Source organism: Oryctolagus cuniculus, chromosome 13, assembly GCF_051225735.1.
Source record: "Oryctolagus cuniculus isolate XC-2025 breed Fujian yellow rabbit chromosome 13, ASM5122573v1, whole genome shotgun sequence".
Taxonomy (NCBI): domain Eukaryota; kingdom Metazoa; phylum Chordata; class Mammalia; order Lagomorpha; family Leporidae; genus Oryctolagus; species Oryctolagus cuniculus.
The window spans coordinates 93,210,950-93,231,434 of NC_142879.1; the positions used below are offsets into that span (position 1 = coordinate 93,210,950).

The 20,485-nt window shown below is 40.4% G+C and overlaps 1 long non-coding RNA gene across 3 annotated transcripts; it reads left to right on the forward strand.

Moving 5' to 3' along the window:
• The first annotated feature begins 4,099 nt into the window (after nucleotides 1-4,099).
• On the forward strand, nucleotides 4,100-12,938 carry LOC138844886 (uncharacterized). 3 transcript variants are annotated; one of them, XR_016219828.1, is made up of 3 exons: nucleotides 4,200-4,365; nucleotides 6,009-6,286; nucleotides 7,539-7,762. It is a non-coding gene; the product is annotated as an uncharacterized LOC138844886 (long non-coding RNA). The 3 variants fall into 3 exon arrangements; XR_016219827.1 differs by lacking the exon at nucleotides 6,009-6,286 and having other exon boundaries at nucleotides 4,100-4,365; XR_016219829.1 differs by lacking the exons at nucleotides 6,009-6,286; nucleotides 7,539-7,762 and adding an exon at nucleotides 11,545-12,938 and having other exon boundaries at nucleotides 4,135-4,365.
• Nucleotides 12,939-20,485: the final 7,547 nt, after the last annotated feature.

A 20,485-nucleotide genomic window follows, 5' to 3' on the forward strand; every position in this document is an offset into this window, starting at 1 on the left:
GTCTCTATTCTAGAAATATACATCTCTATTCTTGTTATCTGGCTGAATGCTTTTAAGTGATTTTTAAATGTATCTAACCTAATCCAGGAAGTACATCAGAAAAAGAAAGCAATGACTAGGGTAATGCTGGCTACTTTTCATACATACAACTAGGAAAAATTTCCAAAGCAAGATACCTATTTCTTGATCTAAAAAGAAAGAAATATATACTTCATCCAGGGGATGGGCAGAAATGGGTGATTGTAGTCAATGGACAGCTGTCTTCCAGGCAGTGATTCAGAGACCAAGGTCCCTGCATCTTACGACTCCATCAGCTTTGACAGTTGCAAGGCTGTCATGCTCATATGCATCAAACTGGTGAAAGATAAAACGGCATTGAAGATTGTGAATGGAGGGATTTTACGTCTGAAAGTGATGTGTGTCACTTTGGGTCACATGACACCTGTTATCAATTTATAACATGACCACATGTTTTTGTCAGGTAGTCTGAGAAACATAGTCCTACCATTTTTTCAGGAAGATGAGGGAATAAATCGTTGGCTACCTGGCACCTGGCACTGGAAATACTAGCCCAGCTGGTTGGAGTGTTTGGTGATATCCTCCAAAACCTATGGTTTTGTCACCTCTCAAAAGTAACTGTCATCCTAAACCACTGAGAATCCTGGATGTTTGTAATGAATAGAATCAACAGAATTCACCAATTCAAAACTACTTTGCAATTAACACTAAAACCTGGGAAAGTGAAATTAGTCTTTGACAATAACAAGACTCAGATGTTGATAAAGCCAAAGCAATTTTCAATTTACCAGTTTATAACTTAATGTTCTCGCCACCACCATTTATATCTCAGTATTTGATTTTTATCACAAACTCTTTCTTGGAATTATTAAAATGAGCAATCAGGAATCATTATAACCTTGGTGAAAAATGATCAAAAGTTAGTGATTCCATCTACTAAAAGTGTACTGCAGGAAGTATGTCAGCTAGCGAACAGCTGTTATCAAACATTTTCCACTACAGAGAAGCATACTCGTAGCATAGTCACATTATTCAATACTTTACCAAATGATTTATAAATAAAATAGGAAAATAAGTACTTTCCTTTATGCAGAGAGTACAAAATTTGATTCTGTATGAGCATCAACTTTAAGAACTAACTGAAGTTAATGACCATCAATTGTCAGGTTAAATGCCAATTATTTTAAAAATAGCCTTGTCAAATTTTTGCAGACCATTTTTAGTGCACAAAGAACATTCAACTCTGTTCACCAGGTTCAGTCATTTACTTAGCATAATTAAGCTTTATAGCTACCAGCTTATTAGATTCACCAGGATTTAAAATTATTTATTTATTCAAAAACATTTATTAAGACTCTATGACGTGACAGAGAACATAGTAAACATCATGTTTATGTCTCAAATACCTCTGGTCTTTATAGACATATTTCGCTGTTATTTGATTCTTTGTTTTATGTTACAGAGGATTGGTAATTCCTTTCTGCTAAGGAATTCAGGGCCAACAAATGCATCTGTGTTTAATGCTCCTCAGTGGTGACACTTTCACGGAATTGTGTTGGGATATTTAACTGAACAAGAGGCATTTCCCTGAAAACAGATTCAAATACACAAATCAGGGATGTTTGTGTTCATAACTCAATGCATATGCGACCAAGGCCATCCTCCCTTTTGTGTAATGTGGCTTGCTCTCATTATAAAATGTAAGATGTGCCTTTATGAAACAGTATAATATAATCCCACTTTAGTCAGTAAAAAGGGAATTTTTTTTTTTGACAGGAATAGTTAGACAGTGAGAGAGAGAGTGCTACGGCCGGCGCTGCGCCAATCCAAAGCCAGGAGCCAGGTGCTTCCTCCTGGTCTCCTATGCGGGTGCAGGGACCCAAGCACTTGGGCCATCCTCCACTGCCTTCCTGGGCCACAGCAGAGAGCTGGAATGGAAGAGGAGCAACCGGGACTAGTATGGAGTGCCCCAACCGGGACTAGAACCCAGGGTGCCGGCGCTGCAGGCGGAGGATTAATCAAGTGAGCCACAGCACCAGCTAAAAAGGAAATTTGACCAAAGGAATACATTTCAAAAGTCTAACGAATTTTAGAATATGCTCTAAAAATTTTAATGTCTGGGTAGCAGAATTACAAGTGATTTTAAAACTTATGTGACAGAGTTTAGCTAATCTTCCTGTCCTTAATTCCACAGAAAAGTATCTAGATAAGAAGAGAGATGGCATTTTTAACATCTGAGAGATTCACAGGTATTTCTTTGCCCAGGAGTGATTCTTGTGTCAGGCCCAGTGACAGGCCCTGAAAAACAGCAGTCAGCAAATTTGAAGTCAATGTTCAGATTCCTTAATGTATGGTGTGCATTTTAAATTCATAGTTTGTGCCATTTTTAACTTTACAGAAAATATCACTCACAGAAGTCTTTTCTTTTGTTGATGACTATGTGGGAAATTCATTTTAATAATGAATAATTTTTAAATAGTGCCCTCTTTGGGCTAACCTATAACCCCACAGTCAGCTGCTTTTTGAGGTTAGCCAAATATATTTTAGTCTGGAAAGATGACTGGAAATTACATCAAAACAAGATTGTTTTTGCATGAATTATCTAATATGACCTCTTTTGGCCAGACCAAAAATCAAGAGAGACTGTTATTTCGGCTTTTCAATCTTACTGAAACATGAAAACTCCTCAAGTTAAGAATCCTATGTGTATTCTTCTCTCCCCACCGTTTTTTTTTTTTTAAGCAAAAATCTACTTTATAGTGGTTTAAATTTAGAGTGAAATTTGAGATCTGGTTTTCTTTCTTGACTGAGCTGGATCAGTGATCTTTTATTCGTTTAAAAGAAAACATCAACTTTCCAATTTACTCTCTAACATCAGTTGTTGTAGCTCTCTGCTGGACTGGAAAGGCACCATCTGTTTTAATAATACTGATGGTGAAGGGGGAAAGGTTGCAAAATGCAGCTGGGAGTGCTCTGAGCCATCTCAGCTCCACTTGGAGAAGAAACACCTTTGAAGTACATGGATGTGGGCTAAACCCCCGCCAAAGCAGACAGTGTATCAGTCAGCCCAGGTCCACATCTCCTAGCCAGCAATAAATATAGAACTTGTGCAGAGCGGCAAACCAATGAAGGAAAAGAATCAAAATATCAGGCAGAAAACAAATGCAGAAATGTAGAATAAAAGCAGCATCAGTGAAAGAAATATGATATTCAGGTTAACTACAGTTTCTTTATCTTTTTTTTTTCATTCTTTTGACACTCACTTGTTTTGTTTGACTTTTAATCATTTCTAGAAGAAGAGAAATTCTTTATCACGGTGCCCAAACCACACTAAACTGTTACTCTGTGTGTTTGATAGCAGAATTTCCTTTTCCTGCCACAAAAACAAGGGTCCATTTCTTAGCTTTGAGAACTGCAACTACTCACTCACGGGTTGGTTCACTTGTTCTTACGTGGAATTGATAGTAACCAAAGTAAGCCGACAACCACACACACAAACACACTTACAGACACAAATGAACGCACCTAAAGACATAAATACTCAAATATACTCATCCACACAAAAATGCAGGCTTAGACATACACATACACAGCCCACATGCACTCATGCATCAACAAGTACACAATACAGAGGCACAAGCATATGCTTATACAAATAGACACAAAACACATACCATGCAGATCCACACAGCACACACACACACTCTCACACACTTGAGACATGCTAACCTTCCAGGGCAAACACGTCTTCTGTTACTTTCACACCTTCCCAAACACCACCTGCATTTTCACTTTGCCCTTTTCTCCAATGGTTTGAAATGTGAGCTACAGCAACATGAGCTCTAGCCAGAGTTATCGTATTTAAAGAGGCTTTTATTGTATTTGACATAATCGCCTCTAATATCTAATATTTTAATGTAATTAGAAATTGTCCAAGAAGGACTTTGTGGAATTTGTCCAAGTCTTTTCAGATGAGCTTGAAACAAGCAGGTGTTCTGTTGCAAAGATAAACAAGATGCCATTACTGGCCTTGGTTTCTTTAACATCTTATCAAATGCCCTGTTGTGGCAACAGCCCTTTTGTGTTTTCTTCCTCTGCTTCACTGGAAGATGACTCAATCCACAGACCTAGACATCGTGGTACAATTACAACATTCAAAACAGCTTGCATGTAACGGCTCAGGGCTTCTCCTGGATTGGATCCTGCATCTCTAAGCTAAATGCGAGTTAACGGATTCCTAAAAATACCCCCTGGAATGAGTCATCCTCTTCCAAGGAGCCCTGGAGAATGTTTTCCACAGAAGTGGTAAGGCACGGACCCCAGGGTGCCAGCTCGCCTCTGAATCATGTGAGTAGCTTGCGTCAGCTGCCTGCTATGTTATATTCTCCATATTCCCTGGCACTGAACTTGGGTTGTGCGAATGGTTTGTTGAAATACAAACTGCTGCAGCAGTTTCAACTATGCCTCCCACGCCACTTCCCGACACAAGATGAACTCTTGCCAAAGCAGAGGCGCTTCGGGTGCACGAAGAGCAAGCAGGTCGCTTTCTGGCCGATGAAAGCGAGGAAGGAAATCCGAGCTAGAAATAAACACTGTAGCCCGGGGTTTTGAAACAAGAGAACTGCCATTCTGAACTCCCAGGCTTGCCTAGGGATGGGGTCGGAGGGAGAGATCAGAGGGGAATATTCAACTTACTCTTCATCAATAGCTCAGTAAATGCATTGAGAGGGTGCTGAGCTTCCCATGCCCATATCCAGCCCTGTTAAAAGTGGAAATCCTCAAGTAGGCACCAGCAACCCCAGCGCCGCTGCTGCTGAGTTTGGCTCCCTTGTGGCTGTTCGTCGTAGGCTTAGAGCTCCAGATAGCAGTACATTTTACTGGAGGACATTAGAGGAATGAAGAATTCATACGATTTTCTAGTAGGGGATAAAACATAATCTAATAGTGCGATTTCAGCTGCGAGTGTGTGTTTCGGGATGAGAATCTCTCTACCATTCCTGCAAGCGCACAGCATTAAAGATTGCTACTTTGCCGACCCACAAGAATAACATTTACCTGCCTCTTTCTTCAGAGTGTTCCGGCTATGAATTATACATGAGGACAACCAATAAATGCTGGTTCTGATTATTTGCTTGAACCATAACTCATGTACTTTCAATTTGTAAATATAATATTTAGAGGCACATGGCCTCACTGATTCCCTAATGGAAGAGTTTAGCTTCTGGTTCTTACATAAAAAATACTCTAGAATCTTGTTTCACGATTAAGAAAATTCAATATCCCTGTGTTTACAAATAAAAGCTGACCAAATATTCCATGTTTAAAAAATCAACTTGGATGTTTTGTGTATAGTTTAGAAATTTATCAGATTAACATTTCTTAGTTGAATAGAAACTGCTTAAGAATTTGATGTTTTTGAGCTAGATTTTTTTTAAAAAGTCCTTTACTGGGTTATCACAAAACATCAAAGCTCAAAATAATTTTAAAAATTGACTGATTTATTTACTGTTGCAAAAGGCACATAACGAAATTCACCATTTTAATCTTTAAAGTGAACAGTTCAGTGGCATTTAACACATCCAAAGAGCTGTACAGCCATCATCATGATCTAGTTCCGGACATTTTCATCACTCCCAAAGGAAACCCAGTTACCTATTAAACAGTTACTCCCCATGCATTCCTCCCTAACAGACCTGGGCAACTAGTACTTTCCATTCTGTTCCTGTGAATTTGCATATCTTGAATATTTCATATAAATAGAATCTTACAATATGCACCTCAATGTGTCTTGGCTCTTTTACCTAGCATGGCGTTTCTGATGTGTGTATGCTCTGTAACGTGTACCAGCGAGGATTTTTATGACTGAATAATATTCCCTTGAGTGGACATACCATACTTTGTTTATCCACTCATTTGCTTATAGGAATTTGAGTTGTCTCTAATGCTGTGATTATTTGTGCACAAGATTTTGTTTGAATACTTGTCTTCAGTTCTTCAGAGTGTACACCTAGGAGTGGAATTGCTGGATCTAAAGTACTTCTACGTTTAACTTTTGGAGAAACAACTGAACTATGTTCTATGGTGGCTCCATTTTACATTCTCACCAGCAATGTATGAAGGTTCCAACTTCTTTTTCATCAACACTTGTCATGATCACTTTATTAATTAATGTAGCCATCCTAGTGGATTTAAGGTGGCATTTTACTCTACTGACATGTTATAAAACATTGAACCAGAATTACCGGTGATGAGCAAGGCACATAGGCAGGTAAGTTCATTATTTTGTTTGTTTGTTTGTTCCCAAGAATACTTAGGTAATGGGACTGGCACTGTGGAGCAGTATGCTAAGCCTCGGCCTGAGATGCTGGCATCCCATATAGGCACTGGTTTGTGTCCTGGCTGCTCCTCTTATGATCCAGCTCTCTGCTTATGGCCTGGAAAAGCAATGGAAGATGGTCCAAGTGCTTGGGCCCCTGCACCCACATGGGAGACACGGAAGAAACTCCTGGCTCCTGACTTTGGATCAGTCAAGCTGTGGCCTTTGCGGCCAATTAGGGAGTGAATCAATGGATGGAAGATCTCTCTCTGTGTCCATGCTCTCTCTGACTGTAACTCTAACTCTCAAAGAAATTAATAAAATCTTAAAAGAAAAAGAATATCGAGATGTATTTTAACAGAAAGGGCCAAGTTCTTGCTTTGCAGAGTTAGTGGCTTTTTTATTGAGGTTGAATGGAAAGCCATGCATATTTGATGAAATATCATCTCTTACTACTCTTTAACTGGCAGGTTTTTGGAAGGACCCATCAAATACATTCTTATCCCTCATATACTTATCCCACATTTCTCAACTAACCCCCATCTTGTAAAGTTTCTATGCTAAGGGAAGTTTCTCTCTAAAATCTCTTATGCTATCATAGTTCTATTTGGAGTCCTGTTCTTTGTCCTTCCACTGGGGCTGGCTCTGTTGACCACCACTTCTTAGCATATGCTCTTTCCTTAGCATTCCTGATATTCTGGTTTCTTCATTCCCACTTTATGGTTTTCCTTCTTATTCATGTGTGCTCACCCTGACCCTGACCACTTAGTAGCTGTTTCTGTTACCAATGTTTGTTCTTTATTCATCCTTAGGAGCAGGTGTGGTTGTTCCCCTTTATTTTATATTGCCCTGATGCAATATTGTACACACCCCTTGCTTTACATATTGGGCAGTGTGCTTATGTATGCACATGCAAGTACATATGTGTGTGTGCCTCTGTTTGTGTTTGATTAATAATCCATTCGCCTCTCAATTTTGAGAATTTGCCGTCACCCTCTAACCTTTCCTCACAACTATTCACTGCCCAAATTTTGATAATTCTGATTTAGAAACTCCTAACAAATTCCGGGATGTGGGAGAGTCAATGGTGAGTGTAAGAAGAGTTAGACATAGGGGCCGGCACTGTGACATAGTGGGTTAGTCCGCTGCCTGCAATGCCATATTGGTGCCGGTTCTAATCCCAGCTGTTCCTCTTCCAATCCAGCTCTCTGCTATGGCCTGGGAAAGCAGTAGAAGAGGGCTTGGGCCCTTGCACCCACGTGGAGACCCAGAGGAAGCTTCTGGCTCCTGGCTTCAGATCAGCCCAGCTCCATCTGTTGCAGCCATTTGAGGAGTGAACCAGTGGAAGGAAGACCTTTCTCTCTGTCTCTCCCTCTCACTGTCTGTAACTCTACCTCTCAAATAAATAAATAAAATCTTGAAAAAAAAGAGTAAGACATATTGAAATGGACTTTAAGAGACTGAATCAAGTTTTACTACTCCCAATATTGCTACTGATCAGCACCTATATATTTGTACAAATGACTAAAAATAGCAGTCTGGAATAAGAAAAGCAATTTTTTCCATATGGTATTCATACTAGTTATAATTCTGACTTTTAAAAATATCTCGCTCACTCCAGAAATTATTCCTTTTTAGACATTAAGTTGCCTGCTAGGTTTGTCTAAGTAAAAGAGAAAGGTTGATCTGAAGGCTCAGATCCAGAGCGAGACACAAAGCTGTTCCCTAACCTCATGCAGCAGCCTCAGTTTCCCCTTCTACAAAATGAGAAAAAACGGTACAGAAGTATCCCAATATAAAAAGTGTTTTGGACAGATTCTTGGACACAATCCTATTAACTTCAGGAGAAAGGTATTTGTTAGATCAATATCTGATAGTTTAGAGTTCCTATAGGAAGTTTGGACAAAGGGGTTGGGGAAAGAATGATGGATAAGAGCAGACCAGGCCTTGGGGAATGAGGCAAAGGCCACGCAGGTCCAGTAAATTTGTCCCAGAGATTGGCAGAACAAGTACTGGATGGCCTCTGCTCACTTCTTTTGGACTCCTCCCCAGTGCTCCTGGGCTCTAACAAAGGCACTCTTGGGACTAATCCTCTACATTAACTCCTGTGTCACTTCTTTAAAGTTCAAAAAAAAAAAAAAAAAAAAAACAAAACACCTGCATTCAAGCATCAAATATCCACATACAGGTCATGACCTAATATCCTACAGGCCAATGGGAATGAGGAGGGAATAACTGCCCTTCTGAAGTCTAAGCAGTGGTACAGGAGGCTCTGAGTCCACCAAGAGTCTTCAGTGGGGAAATCCTCTAAAATTGTATTAAACCTCCATAAAGCTAAGGAACAAGATAAACATCTACCATATTCTGAGCATGACATTGCTTACTAAAGCACCTTTCCAATTTACATCCCTGTAAGCGGTGTTAAAAAATCTAAATTATTGTGTTCCTGGACAACATCATTAGAACAGTAGAAGGTAGAGAAAAGGATGAAGTCAGGAAGAGAGGAAAGTGGGAAGGCAAGGAGAGAAAGTATAGAGCCAGAACAAAAACAGTGCTCTCCAGAAAATACTAACTTGCTTGTCACTTGCAGCTGAGTCAGGCTTTGTGCAGAATTAAAACTTACACTTCCTAGAGTTCTTAAAAAGAAAAAAAAAATTAGGAATATAGAAAATTGGTGTGGAAGTAAATGTTTCTTTAAAGTAAGCAGAGGTGACCTAATATTAATACAGTTCTGGAGAACCAGGACCCTTTCAGAGGTCTCTGTGAGTGGTTTACCAGGCAAGACTCCATGAACTGGCTCTTTTTGATTGTTTTAATTTAAATTTCAATTCATTTATTTGGGAGGCAATGAAGGGGAGAGAGAGAGAGGGAGAGAGAGAGAGAGAGAGAGAGAGAGAGCATTCACATCTGCTGCTTGCCTGCAATGGCTTGGACTGGACCATGCCAAGTCCAGGAGCAAGGAACTCAATTCAGGTCTCCCACATAAATAGCAATGACCCAATTACTTGAGCCATCAGCTGCTCCCTCCTAGTGTCTGCATTAGGAGGAATGGAGCCAGGACTCAAACTCAGGTACTCAGACATAGGATGCAGGCATCCCAACTGCTAAAACAAATACCTAACCCCAGCTTGCTTATTTTTAACAGGATGTTCCCTCCACTAACAACACTCTATAGCTCCCAGCAACACCTTCTCCCATCAGAGCTATTAAACTTTATTAGATGCTCCATAAATTTGCCTTAACCCCTCTCTCTATCAGTATCCCAGGAGTAGGATCTGGCCGTACATATGGCCAACTCCAACTCAGTCGCTGAGGATGTACCATGTGTCATGTACTATGCTAGAAGTTGGGGTAAGTTCACAAGTGAACAAGACTCTTCCATCACACTCATTGTAATCAGCACATCAATAGGGATCAATAGACATAAGAATAAAAATAAAAACAATAAAATGTTGCATCAAAATCAATTATTCCCCTAGCCCATCAGAAACAAATTCATTTGTACAGGCTTTGTTAATAATAGGATACACTGTTGTATATGACCCATTCATTCTTAAAACTTACAGACATTAATTTCTAGACTATTAACTGTTTAATAAATAAATCAAAAACAACATATTGGAGACTAAAATAGACAGTGCTCTATATGTACACAGAGGAGATGGGGGAAGAAGCGGAACAGCCTAAGCATGTGACAACGGTGTCAAAGATCAGCGCACAGTCACTTCGAGGAGACAGCTGGAAATCCCAGACAAGATTTCTGTATATGGTGAAACTGTCTATGGCCATACCACCCTGAATGCGCCTGATCTCGTCTGTATATGGTGAAACTCACCAGAGCTCCCCAGGAAAACCTAAATCAACACCACTTCACAACACAGCAACAGAACAAGAAATTCTCTTAAATTACGACCTGAGATAAAACACATGGCTTAAGAGACATTACATGGGGACAAATGTCAACACACAAATCAAAGTCTTGACTCTGTAGTGCATGTCATAGATGAGCAAGAGCCATTGACTTTGGCAGCATTTACCCAAACCACATAGGCTATTTTATTTGCTACTGACTGTAAAGCACCTCTTCAAACAAACAAACAAACAAAAAAACTTGTAAGTGTTTGATGGGGTTTGGAACCTTCATATGATATGCATATATGATATGCATATATACAAGGATGCTTCAAAAAGTTCATGGAAAAATTGATTTGAAATATAAACACATTTTTGTGCATTTTAGGATTTTAATTTGTCTTATTTACCTGAGAGGTATAGAAGAAAGGAGAAGAGAAACCTCTTATCCGTTGATTCCATTCCCAAATGTCCACAACAGCAAGGAATAGGCCTGGTTGAGGCTGAGAGTCAGAAATTCAAACCAGGTCTCCAGCATGGGTGGAAGGGACCAAGTACTTCAGGCATCACCCGCTGCCTTCCTGAGTGCACACTAACAGGAAGCTGGAGTTGCGAGTGGAGCCAGGATGTGAAGGCAGGCGCTCCAGGGATGGATACTGGGGTCTCCAGTGAATTATTTGCTTTAAGAGTTCTATTATTAATTCCTCCAGGGAATTTAAGTTGTATATCTTCACTGCTAGATTTTTTTTAAGATTTATTTATTTTATTTGAAAGACAGAGTTGCACAGAGAGAGGAAAGGCAGAGAGAGAGAGAGGTCTTCCTTCTGCTGGGTCACTCCCCAATTGGCTGCAATGGCCGGAGCTAGTTGATCCAAAGTCAGGAGCCGGGAGATTCTTCCGAGTCTCCCATGCAGATGCAGGGGCCCAAAGACTTGGGCCAACATCCACTGCTTTCCCAGGCCACAGCAGAGAGCTGGATAGGAAGTGGAGCAGTTGGGTCTCGAACTGGCGCCCATATGGGATGCCGGCACTTGAAGCCAGGGCGTTAACCCGCTGCGCCACAGCATTGGCCCCATCTAGTGAATTATTAATTACTGGAATAAATGCCTGACCCAGTGAAAACAATTTTGAAATCCATCCATAGTCATGTCATAATTTGCATCTTCCATGAACTTTCTGAGATCCATCGATATGCATATTTGTGTGTATGTATCTGTAGGAATACGTGAATGATGAGTGAAAAATTGACCATTACAACAAAACATTATCTCATTTATTATATAGTTTTAAAGCTGAACTTCTGAATTAAGTATTATTTTGTACAACATAAAAGTCAAACAATTTCTTGTGTTTTGCAGATTTTCTGAAATGTAGGCCTCCGAAGCATAGTCATTAAGCTAATGAGCATCACGGGCAACTGGTTCCAGAACGGACAGTGAACATCACAGCCTGCTCTGTTGTGAAACTCAGAAAACAGAAGACATTGTATTATGTATTCTTCTGGCTCCTTTGTAAAAGCTAGAGTGAACATTAATTTAAAAGTACTTTCTTATGTAACATTAAATCATTTAACTAGAAAGGACAGAACACTAAGGACTTCACTCAACTGGATTTAAACTATACTTCTCCTAACAACTTGATCTGCACCAGATACTGGGTCTTCAAAGGATGATGTATATTACATATTTATTCACGCATAAGCAAAATCAAATACACACATGTACATATTCATGGGCAGTATTAACCATGCATCCCTACTGCATTTGGTGAGTAGATCATAAAACTAGTATCTTCACAAACCTAATGGCATGTGGTACTGGCAAGAGCATATCAGTCCTCAATGTCCCTAAAACTAAAATCTAGTGACTGAAACACACAATTATGAATTTTTGCAGCAGTACGCTGACTAGGATTCCATCTAAGATAAGGTCAGCATTAGGGTCAGAATGTTGAGAACATCAAGGGAAACAGCCTGTATATATATTTATACCATGCTAAAAGTGTGCTTTAAAGCTTTTCCATCCTTTGGATTTTTAATCCCACTCTTCCCATGGGGAGTTGACTTCAGTTGCTGGTTAATTTCCCTGAGCCTGTTCTCTGCATCTAGTTCATAATGGCATAGGTATCTCTTATCAATGTATATAAAGACTTCATGTTGTGTTTATACTTCCCTATGGAAAAACGCCCCACAGTGCCACCTTCTCAAACATCAGCTACTCACGAATGGTCATCTTTATAATGTGACCATTTCAGTTTTACCATAAACAGAGTTGAAATAGCCAAAAGTATTTATGGACACAATTGGGAACATATGGGCTTCCAAGCTTCACATGGTAAACTTATTATAGCACACTGCTTGGTAAGACGATATTCCTGTTGACCTCAGGGGTCTCGGAATAAGAATAAAGGGCAACCCTCTATTTTCAGTGTTCCAGCTAAACAAACAATGCAAGAAGTCAAACTCTGCACATTGAACTGAGAAACCCATCAGACCTGGACATCCTGCTGCCTTTTTCATCTCACGTCACTGCATCTGGTATTGGCAGATCTCAAAACATAGATCAAATTAGTTCACTACAACTAAGTTGAAATAACCCATCTTTTTCACTTCATTGAAAAAGTCAATGTCACAAAACATCTTTTTGTACATATATACTAAATCATGCCAAACTTATGAATTGTTACAAAATGAACTAATTCATGCAATAAGCTTCTAGATAAATGATGCTCATGATTAAAATGTTAGAATTTTTCTTAAAAGTTTAGTTCCATTTTCCTAGTTTCCCTTTGGAAAATTCCCTTTGGAAAAGTCCTCCTGTTGGGCCTGGTGCTGTGGCACAGTAGGTTTAACCTCCTCCTTTGGCTCCGACATCCCATATGGGCGGTGGTTCCAGTCCTGGCTGCTCCTCTTCCCATGCAGCTCTCTGCTATGGCCTAGGAAAGCAGTAGAAGATGGCCCAAGTCTCTGGGCTCCTGCACCCACATGGGAGGCCAGAAAGAAGCACCTGGCTCTTGGCTTCAGATCAACTCAGTGCTGGCCGTTGTGGCCATTTGGAGAGTGAACCAATGGAAGGAAAACCTTTCTCTCTCTCTCTCCCTCTCACTGTCTGTAACTCTACCTCTCAAATAAATGAATAAAATATTCAAAAATAATTTTAAAAAAGTCCTCCTGTCTTTTCTATTATACACACCATTTATTACTCCGATCATTCCATAATCACTGGTTCTATTGGTTTGGCCATCACTGATATTGTTCTTGCTGGCAGAGTTCCAAGGTGGCACAGGAAGAGATAAAGAATTCATATGTCAATCTAAATCTATGCCAGTATGGTCTCCCTCTCCCTATGAAGTCACCAATATTCAATCACAGAGGCTCCATCCTAAAGACCTAATCCAATCTAACTTCATAACATCATAGTTGGATTCCGTTCCTACCATCATAGTCCCATCAGTTTGCGACTCTAGAATTTAAACTCTTGTATGATTTAGTAGGATAAATCATATTCAAACTGCAGAACACACCCAGGTCATTTGGTGAAACATTAGGCTCACTGTCTGAGTTGTATCTACCAGCATTTTTCTCTTCTTTTGTGAGAGACTGAAGTGTCTTACTACCAACATCTTACTACAAATGTCCTTAGCATTACTGATGTCTAACCAAGACCACAAAAATCAGATTGTTAGATTTGTAATGTGCAAGGGTTAGGGTTAGGGTTAGGGTTTTTTTTCTTTTCTAAGCAAAGAAAATAAATTAATTTAAAAACCTTTGGGCAGGGGTGATAGTGTTGAGTACTGGGAACTCTATAATTTTGATTTCATGTTTTATTCACAATCATGCTTATTATCTGCATCAATTACATGTATATATGTCAACTATGTTGTAAAGTAACTGGCCTTGGACTTATTGAGGTAGGCAGTGACAGTTTCCACTTTTATTGCCTTAACTAACAGCTCCGAGAGGAGCTCCTTGGAAACCAAGAGGGTTGTTTCAGTTTATGGTTTGTGGATTCACAGTTCAAGATCAGATGGCTTCCATTAGTCAGCAGCCAGCAGAGGCCAGCAATGGTGGAGCATGTGTGTGGAGGAAAACATCACACAATGAGACAGGAAGTAGAAAGAGACAGAAGAAACCCACCCAGCTTATATTACCAGCTCTCTTACAAGACCTACTTTCTGGGTACAAGTCACCAGTGACCCAAAGAACTTCTAGTGGGTCCATCTTCCAAGTGCCATAAACATGTCGAGTCTCAACCCTTAATCCAACAAAGATTAGCCTCAATCCACTAGCCTCTAACATAACACTTAGGGAATCAAAACTTTAACACAGGGCTTTGGGGAGACATCCAACTTTCCAAACAATTAACTACTCTGCCGTGAATGACAAAAAACTTTCAACTTGATTAGCAACTCTGAGCTATTGGTAGAGCCTGGCTAAAGTCCCATGCTGAGAAGAAATCCGTGACCATACCCGGGCTTCATAAATTGCTAGAAGTGTATTCCCTGTGCACAGGATTTATTGTATATATAACTTACTATTCTTGTTTTACTTACAATAGTGTGAGTTACAATGATTGTTGAGTTCTCCCCCTTTGTACTCACCACTGCAAAAAACATCTATCCACATAAGTCAGATGGTTATCAATGAACTGGAATAGACCAAATCTCTGTTTATACTTTTTCCTTATATAATCCATGACTTCCAAAATTTGCTGAGTGGGAACTTAGGTGAGTCTATTTGTTAAAATCACACTTGTAATTGACTGATCTAAAGAATGATTTATGAATATAAATATATAATCAATTTTTTTATTTATTTATTTATTTTATTTTTTTTGACAGGCAGAGTGGACAGTGAGAGAGAGAGACAGAGAGAAAGGTCTTCCTTTGCCGTTGGTTCACCCTCCAATGGCCGCCGCGGCCGGTGCGCTGCAGCCGGCGCACCGCGCTGATCCGATGGCAGGAGCCAGGAGCCAGGTGCTTTTCCTGGTCTCCCATGGGGTGCAGGGCCCAAGCACCTGGGCCATCCTCCACTGCACTCCCTGGCCACAGCAGAGGGCTGGCCTGGAAGAGGAGCAACCGGGACAGAATCCGGCGCTCCAACCAGGACTAGAACCCGGTGTGCCGGCGCCGTTAGGCGGAGGATTAGATTAGTGAGCCATGGCGCTGGCCAAATATAAATATATAATCAATTTTATGAATAAGATAGATATGGATGGAAACCAAAATAACACATGTTAACTGTAAAGTCTAGGTGGGCCGTGTAAGCATGAGTGAGGTGGAAACATGAGTATTCACTGTGCAATGCTTTCAGCTTTTTATTTTAGACACATTTGTAACAAAATATTTGGGGTGGAATCATACTTACAGTGACCATTAATAGCCACTGAGATAGTGTGTGAGAGAACTGACTAAAAATAAAATGCATGCGCTTCTGTGGATTTAATTCAATACACTGTATTGGTTTTTCAGGTTCCATGTTTCTCACTTGTATGTGTTTGCTTTCCAGATGGGAAAATAGTCAAATAAACATCATAGAGCTAAGTGGCTCATTATATTATATATTTTTAGGATCTTTAAAATCAATATGAGAATTGTGTTTTTTTTTATTGACTTTATTTATTTTTTTTAATTTTGATTATTTGAGAGGGAATGGAAAGCAGTAAAAAGCAAGTTATTTTCCCCTAAAATATAAATCCAGCATAAACCATTATTTTCTTTGTCATTAACTCTGGTAAGATAGCAATAGTTGTGGCAATCACAATCTATCACTCTCAAAGGCAAAGCTAATCTAATCAATTTTAGAGGCACCTAGGAGAAATTGCAAAATTGGTGAGAATAAGGAAGTAGATATTTGAATCTCCAGTCCAGTTCTAATAATTGCATCAAAAGTTTAGAAAGTGAATCCACTGTAGTGATAACCTGGGTTGATAAGCTGATGAATGTCACAGCAATTATAGAATTAGTGACAGAAATGGAAGGGGCTTATTTTTTTCCCCATTGAAGACTTACATGGGTCTTTTCAACCTGTATTTATTTTTAGGCGTCAAAATAATAACCTCACAAAGTTCAAGTGCTTCCCAGAAAATAATGCTTTATAAAATATTACACATTAACTGAACTAAAATAAGCAATGCAAGTCATTTGCCATATTATTTTTGGGCTCTGGAACCTTCCCACTTGTGTCAGGAAGGAAAACAAAGAGAACATCCAGATCAGCATAAGAGAGTGGATTTAAACTTGGCAGCTGATGGAAAGGCAAGTAGAATTTGGCATGAGCTATCACAGCAGCTTACACCCAACAATGCCCAGAGTCCTGGCAACATTAACTGCATGAAAAAATGCCAGGAGGATTGTGGGTCTTTGACTTCTTAAAATAACAGAATTCTATTTAATAGATTGTTCTGCACAGTTCAGCAGACAATGGCCATGGGCTGTCTTCAGTGGTTAGTGTTCAAACCACAAAATAAACTCAGGATGCAACTAACACAAGTGAAAACTCAGAAGAGAGATTCACTAAACCAGAAACAAATGCCTGTAGACAGTCAAGGTTTTGAAGATGCACCCAGACCCTGACTCTTATCCTTAACTGCTTTACAGAAATATGGATACAAGCATGGCATTAGTATCTATATCATAGATGAATAAAGAAATGGAGGTCTATTTTCTTGACCCATGTTCTCCGTATTGCAAAACATTATGAAAATGTCGAAGTAATATGAGCTAACACGGGACTTCACGACCAGTCGCTCTGTGCGTTTATATCATGCCAATTAATGTAAGGTTTCCCAAGGATACAAGGTATTCCAAGCTTTCATGTGCTGTCCTGGACAAGTTCACACCCCAAGTTTCTCCCCGCACACACGGAGCTGCCTTCTGGGGAGCATGTATTGGTCACACACACGTTTTTCTGTACTTTCAGAATCGAGTGCCTTAGCCAGGCTAGAGGTTTGCGTTGTTTCTGCTGACCAAAATAACATACATAAGTAAGAGGTTTCTTTTTAAGCTTGTCAAAATTAATTCCCTTGTATTTGAGGGGGTGGAGAGTTTGGGATGGAAAACCTTGAATACTTGGATAGAGTATGCTAATGCTGCCTTTGGTAATCCTTTAATAATATTCATAAGCTTGGTGCAATTCCAAATGTTCTTTCTCCGTAAGTAGATAGTAGATACAGTTTATCTGTTTTGATCTTAAGCATAATAGAGTGAATAACTCCCAAATAAAAAACTAAATATTCTTAAAAAAAAAAAAAAGAGCTTATACTTGCATCTCTTCTCAGTGTGCCTCAGCTGGATTCCAAACTCTGTTCCAGATTCCAGATTCCTGCTAATGCAGACCCTGGGAGGCAGTCAGAACGGATCAAGAATTGGGCTTCTGCCACCTACATGGGAACTTTAATTGAGTTCCTAACTCCTTGCTTCACCCTGGTGCAGCCTCGGGCATTTCAAGCTGATGAAACCACAACCGAGCACATCCATATTCTCTCCTCCCTCTCTCTCTCTCTCTCTCTCTCAAATAAATAAATAAAAATGGATAAGTGAATCATTTGTTCTTGAGATGAGGACACGTTTGCATTTCATTTGGAATCTATCAACTCAAAAACTTCAGGCCAGGTTGTAACTGACAGAATCTGTGTGGCTTTCAACATAACCCTCAACATCACTGTTCACTTGGAAGTACAGAGGGGAGAACAAACCAATCATTTTATATGAAATAGGGATGAAAACAAGAGTTTATGACGGAGCCATACTGAACAACTGGTGAGATCAGACTGAAAGAGAGAGAGCACCTGGTTCAGGAGAGAGCTGTCAGCAGGTTTGATGACAATACACAACTTCTGTTGTATTCCTTCCTGTATAGAAGGAGTACTAATATGCCATGCACATCACACTGTTATGAGGATTGAAAAGCAGTGTGTAAAATGTGCTTGGCGCATTAACCAATCAAGGGCACTCGATGCATTTCCACTATTCCATCATGCTAATCTAGAGTTGCACCATGTTTTTTTTTTTCCATACATTACCTTTAATCTTTTTTCTTTAATTTGAGAGGCAGAAAGAGATAGAGACAGACAGCCAGATGGACACAAAGAGAGTATCTAATCACTGTTTCCCTTCCCAGATACCTGCAATATCCAGGTGGGTGTCAGGGATCCAATCACTTACACCACCACTTGTACATTCCAGGATCTGCACTAGCAGGAAGTTGGAATCAGGAGCTACAGCAGGTGCTCAAACTGAGGCACTCTGATACGGAACACAGGTGTCTTACTCAGTGTCTAACCACCCTATTACCTCTTAGCTTTAAAATCATAAAGGAGGGGCCTGCACTATGCACAACAAGTTAAGCCATAGCTTAGCAAGCTCAGTGATTTGATATGTGGCTGCTTTGCTTCCTTTCCGTATTTCTGTTAATGCCTCTGGGGTGATAATGGTGATGGCCCAAGTGCGTAGGTCCCTGCCTCCCATGTGAGGGAGCTGGGTGGAGTTCATGGCTTTGGCCTGGGCCAGCTCTGGCTATAGCAGGCATTTAGGGGTGTGAACTAGAGGATTGAAGCCCCCTCCCCTCTCTTTTTAAGATGTATTATATTTATTTGAAAGAGAGAGCTATAGAGAGAGGTAGAGACACAGAGAGAGGCCTTCTATCTGCTGGTTCACTCCCCAGATGGCCACGAGGGCTGGAGTTGAGCCGATCTAAGGCAGGAGCCAGGAGCTTCCTCCAGGTCTCCCACCTGGGTGCAGGGGCCCAAGGACTTGGGCCGTCTTCCACGGCTTTCCCCGACTGTAGCAGAGAGCTGGATCAGAAGAGGAACAGCTGGCACTGGAACCGGTGTCCAAATGGGTTGCCAGTGCTTCAGGCCAGGACTTTAACCCGCTGCACCACAGCACTGACCCCCCCTCCCCCTTTTTATCTTCCTCTCTGTGACATTCTGTCTTTCCAATAGATAAATAAATAATACCTTAAAATCATAAAGAGTAGTTACGTAATTATGTTATCCTCTTTACAAAGAAACAACAAAGACTCTGAGAAATTGATTGACCAAAAGGTCTGAAGAAAAACAAATGCGGTGTTGGTGTTTGAATCCAAGTGTAGCTAGCATCTAAAGTGACCAATTAGCCGCTGCCGCGGCTCACTAGGCTAATCCTCCGCCTTGCAGCGCCAGCACACCGGGTTCCAGTCCCGGTCGGGGCGCCGGATTCTGTCCCGGTTGCCCCTCTTCCAGGCCAGCTCTCTGGCCCAGGAGTGCAGTGGAGGATGGCCCAGGTGCTTGGGCCCTGCACCCCATGGGAGACCAGGATAAGCACCTGGCTCCTGCCATCGGATCAGTGCAGTGTGCTGGCCGCGGCGGCCATTGGAGGGTGAACCAATGGCAAAGGAAGACCTTTCTCTCTGTCTCTCTCTCACTGTCCACTCTGCCTGTCAAAATAAAATAAAACAAAATAAAGTGACCAATTGTCTGGTGTTAGCAGTGAGAGTCTATGGTTCAGGAAATCCATCAGTCCTGGCTATACCAGGACATCTGGTTCTGGCTCCAAATCTTTTTGCTTCCCACTACATCATATCCTAGTCTTAGGTTCTCTTCTTAATTTTTTTTTTCCATTTCTATCTTGGCCCATAGACACCAATCCATGTTAGAAAAGGTAGACAAATGGTTTGAGACAGAGCTATATTAAAATGTGTAATTCATGCTTTTTGTAGACTTACTCAAAGGCAGCCTAAGGCAGGACTACCTCATTCAGAGCTACACACACCTGTATCGTTTTTGTTTTTCTAGGTGATAAAGATCATTAATTTTTAGTTTCACACTATGAGGATAAATGGATGAATAATGACATATATTTTTATGGCAAAAATTCTAAGTAGGAAGGTTATCTTACTCAGTTGAACTTGTCAGTTTTTCAAAAGTTGTAGTTAGGGGTATGAATCATTTGGAAAAGATACAGATGTTAGTGGTACAACTTGTGAATATTTAAAGACACCACTGCCTTGTCTCCACCCTCTTGGTACAGGGAGCAGGGATAGTCCTAAAAGTCTCATCAGGGGGTCAGAAGAGCCATTCAACACAGACAAATTCTAAATATTTGCTTTCTGGGTAGGAAAAAAAACTTAGCAGCTGAAAAATTCAGTAGCCTTAATGTAGTTCCTGACTTGCAGCTTCTACCTTTAGCTACATAGTGCTATGAAATATGGTTTTGATAGTTCATTTCCAGGCAAAAGGAGAATGACATCTGGGAAAACACACAAAAGCTTAATGACTTGCACTTTCATTCCATGGAAAATATGTGGCGTTGATTCATTCT